The sequence below is a fragment of the Metopolophium dirhodum genome, chromosome 1 (genome assembly GCF_019925205.1).
Source record: "Metopolophium dirhodum isolate CAU chromosome 1, ASM1992520v1, whole genome shotgun sequence".
Taxonomy (NCBI): Eukaryota; Metazoa; Arthropoda; class Insecta; order Hemiptera; family Aphididae; genus Metopolophium; species Metopolophium dirhodum.
The window spans coordinates 61,806,990-61,812,095 of record NC_083560.1 but is presented as its reverse complement, the minus strand read 5'-3'; the positions used below and the strand labels follow the sequence as shown (position 1 = coordinate 61,812,095).

General features: G+C 32.8%; 1 long non-coding RNA gene across 1 annotated transcript; it reads left to right on the top strand.

The window, feature by feature from the left end:
• The first annotated feature begins 643 nt into the window (after window positions 1–643).
• LOC132933778 (uncharacterized) lies at window positions 644–3,457 on the top strand. Its single transcript, XR_009662948.1, has 3 exons — window positions 644–749; window positions 838–871; window positions 3,448–3,457. It is a non-coding gene; the product is annotated as an uncharacterized LOC132933778 (long non-coding RNA).
• The last annotated feature ends 1,649 nt before the right edge of the window (window positions 3,458–5,106 follow it).

The window sequence follows — 5,106 nt, the reverse complement described above, 5'->3', positions numbered from 1 at the left end:
TTCCGTCAAACGATGAAAATAAGCTAAAATTCCCAAATACTGAGAAGGCCCACTGGGAAAAAACTCGGTTTTACTGTAGGTCAATCCACCCACGATGTTCTTGGTAAAAACTAAGTTTTTATAATGCCAATTAGTTTAAATTGAAAAATGAATTTTTTTTATCAATTCAAATTAATATTTACTGAGAACCTAACTAGTGAAATGGCTTTTTAAAAAAAAAAAAAAACGTTACCAACGACATTTTCGATTTAATATATTTTACTTCAAAGACCAAAATTATACTGATAGAACATATACTTCGCATTTAATGAAAAAGAACACACTATTAAACGTCTGGATGTAGGACACACGAGAAGACATTTTGATACCCATTCGATCGATTTGCATAATGATTATATTATTATAGGCTATGGAGCAATGTTTAACATAATAATAATATATATGTACATGTATAAGCACAGTGTGTACGTACACGTATATAATATATAGATGTACCCACCGTCAACGGGATTGTAAGCGATCGGATTTTATAGGTCTAAAAAATAATAATAAAATAAAACGGTCTACTGCCATGCCGAGCGATTCGTCTCCTGGTCGAACGATTCTCCATTACAATATATTATAATATGCACGATAAAAATCGCGTGTACGACGAGGGCCGTCCGCCGTCTGCGAGTCGTTTTAGGCGCCACCGTGTCCGTCTCTTCGTCACCGTCTCTCACTGCAGATACGTCCCGAGCGCATCACAGGTACCCTAAAATATAACAATAATTCTACTGTAATTATCGTAAGGTATTATTATTTATTATTATTATTATTATTATTTTTTTTTGTCAGCACACATTATGCCATTATTCGCCGCCGTGCGTTGGTGAGTATATACAACGTATTTATATATACACGCAGTCGGGGGTGGTATTTATTGCCGGCAAACGAAAGTCGTCTTCGGGTCCTACCGCGAGACACATAAATAGGTACCTACTACCCTTTTCCTGAGTCTATATATTCGTCGAGTACATAATATATACGTGTAATAAATGTATATTGCGTAGGTGTGCACCTGCACAGTGCCGCCACCGCCACCGTCGAAACGACGAAACAGAGGGAGGAAAAATAAATCGAGATCAGATAACGATCGTTTGGCGGCGGATGACGATTGACGCGACTACCTACCTACGATGATGATAGTAATATTATTATTATTATTAGGTATAATTGTTTTTGTTGCGTGGTTAATGCCGTGCAGCGTAGGTACCTATACATAAATATTATTTTTTAAGAAAAAAATCGGAGTTTGACGTCGTAAATATTATAAATTTCTACACAACGCATCAATAATATTTAATAACATGATTTCCGAAATCAGATAAGACCGAACGCAAATACACCTGTGGAGGCAACCTGCAGACCTAAACCACTCTATACAACAACGCGTATTTTCATACACGGTTGCCGCCACGACGGGTACACTTATTTTTATTTGGTGATGGTGTTTATTCTTTGTTAGGCCTGCAACGACCATGACCGTGAAACGAAAACTATCTTGGTGAAAAATCCAAAGGCTTAGAAGACTGGGACGGGCAACGTAATGTCGGCTCACCTATTTATACTTGTTCACTATTCGCAAACGGCCAATCCGCAAATTTTAAAAATGGACCAATACATTTTCGCGAACAATTCGCCAAATTTTACTGAAGATAAAAAGAAAGAGTTATAATACCTACAGGGGGTAAGTGGGCCAACTTCGTAAGACGTAATCCCTCGAATCGTTTGACGGTTTCACGCGGTCTAGACTTCAAAAGTGTAAAAAAATGGACTAAAACGAATTTCATGTTCGGTGCGCATAATATGGTAGGTACGTGTTGAGAACGTTCAAATATTGAGTTGTTCGTCTGGTAATGAATTATTAACTCACTGGATTTGTATACATTAGGTTTTACGAAGATAAGAATATTGTTGTATAATAAAAACACTAGTTAGGTACTAAACTTGCTCACGGCCGTAAAAAAAAAAAACAGTTAAATTAAAAAAAAAAAACTTTAAAAATTACCCATTTTAATGGATATTAAGTCTAAAATAAAGTTTGAATGCGTTAAAGTGTGTCAGCTTACTTTACATTTACAATAACAATTACATTATGAATAATATATACTTACTACGACCAGAGGCCAGAGGACAAAAACGTGACTATCTGGTTTGGGTGTTAAAATTAGGTTTTATTTATTTAATTTTTAAATAAGCTTCAGTATAATCTTTTATAATAAAACGTGGTGAATAATACGAATTTAATTTATCCGACCCAGACATTTTCCCAAATTTTCACAGTTGGAAAATTGCGTTCTTTAATCTTATAAATTATAAGCATCTATAGGTGTTTTTGTTTACATTATTATAATGTAAATACATTAGTTCAGTAATAATAATGAATAATCACACGGCGCTTTAGATAGGCACACTACTGTAAATACTCACCACTATCATAAATACAATTTAGAAATATTCCTCATATCCAAGGCCATGAAAACGCAATACATGAATAATCCGATGTTACGATATTGGTATTCGCCCTCAGCCCCTCATGAATATTATTATAATTTTTGATGTTGTCATAAGTAAATCAATATAATATAATCTGTCAGTAAACTGTATAATAGTTGTACTACTTTTACCCAAGAAATCACAAAGGTGCGGCCATCAGATCGGAAGACAAAAGTGAACTGTCCGGAGACATTTTTTTCAATATTAATTAACTGATGTTCGCACAAAATGATTATAAAATATTGATATTGATATTATGCGAATGCGCAAAATGTATTTTTTTTATAAATTACGGTTATGTTGTAAATATATATATATATAAATTATGACAACCACTAAGCAGTATAATATAGCCGAGCAGTAAGATTCACGATTATAAAATAAAAGCTCCGGTTGAACATTTTTGCTCCATAAATTAAAGCACCCGATAAACCTGCGCTAATAGTGGCCGTGTAGAATCCCTATCAAACCTGCACCAAGACGTTTACCGCGTTAACGTAAGTATATATATATATATATTATGTGTGTGTATTATTATTTATTATCATTATTATTTATATTTATTATACCCGCGTATGTCGTTATTTTATTACACGATATTCGTGTTTCACGTAGACGTGTGCCCATTATATTATCATGTATGTATACACTGTGCAAATCCGGACCTATATTCGCATCTATATAACGCAATAATGTCCGCCAGTAATTCTCATAACCTACACAAATTTTGTTTGCTAAAAAAATTTTTTTTTCTCTATTCACGTCAACTTCGAGAGTCGGCACAGGGGGTCCAGCCGCGATCTACACGTGTAAAATATATTATTTTACATGGCTAAAGTATAATATTTTATTGTAATCATATATTATACGTACTACGATAATATAATCCATTAAAATATGTATTTATAGTGGTCCGGACCCGACACCTTGCAGATGATGACAAGAACCGACCGAAAATCTGCATGTCATCGCATCATGGTCGAATCGCATGTATGACACAACCGGGGTCGTTATCCGTCCTAAATTTACTTTTAATTATAATATTATTATGTGTACCTACATAATACTTATGTAATATTATGGATGTAAATATTATAATATTATAAATGTGATTTGTTATAGATTTCCGCCTTACACCTCCTCTCCCGATGCAATCATCTGCCCACTCATAAATTATAATAATCCTACGTAATATTTTGAACGCATGTATACCGTACAAATTTGTAATTGGAATCATATTTTGAAGGCTATTGATTTTTTTTCTATTACATTTATGTGGTGTTCTTATTTAGTCAACAATTATTAATTAGTTTAATATAATGAATAAAAATTGAATTATAACATTTTACTTTATTTTTGTGTTTGGTCTTATTTTGCATCAATTCAAGAGCAAATACAAATTTCCCTATATGTACATACTATGCACATGGGTGTACATACGATCTAATTATAGGTACATTAAAATTAATATAAAATATAACGTCACCAATAAATGAAAATGACAAAAAAGGTATTATAATGAGTACTTTATTTCACGCATAACCTATAAGTAATATTCCGTTAAATATTACCATCAACTAAACTATTTTTATATCTAACCATATTTTGATCTTGTATAGCTGCAAGATTTTAAATTTTCTAGAAAGTATCTATAATATGTTCGTTTCCTACATAATTGTACACAATTATTTCATCACAAGCATCTTTTGTCCATTACCCAAGATGGTACAACCGGTACTTCAATGTGTTCTATAATTGTTCAAAATTAACATAAATTAATTTAAATGAACAATGAAAACCTCTAGGCATTGACTTATCAGCTGGCCGATGGTTGGCAGTCATGAGTCACAACTCTTGTGAAGAAAATGTGAAAAAAAAATGTACAAAAAGACTAACGACCGTAGACCTTTAGTGAAAAAATCTTTAGGCACTACGGTACAGCAAAATGTATAATATAATATATATTGTACGGCCTTCAATTAAAAAACGTGCAGGTGCACGAACTCACAACCCACAGATACGCGCCTATGATTAGACATATAATCTCTATTAACTACGGCCAATCACGTTTACATTTATAGTATCATAATATAATACTAATGCGTGTTAGTGTGAATTTATAATTTTATTTTGAACACTTTGCTTAGTTCATTATTTTTCATTTAATTTTAACGGCGTTCTGCGGTGGTCCTTAGATTTTGATTAATGTTTTTTTTTGCTGATTTTTTTTTTAGAGCATCAACAATCTGATCTTATTACATCATATTACAATACGTATATATAGGTCGGTATTTATCACACGGTATCATAATATAATATGCGCTACATTATATGTATACATATATGTATTATTGCAATATCGGGTAGAAGTATTATATATATATTGAGTACATAAGGCGTCGGTATATGGGTATAAACTATAAATATATAATATAATACTATCATAGAGCATCGGACAAGAGGAAGAATAGGCGTGTTCGGTGCGGTGCTCTGACGAGTTAATTATACCGCAAAAATAATAACGTAATAACAGCCGACCGGACCGACCAAAAGAATGAATTTTCCCAT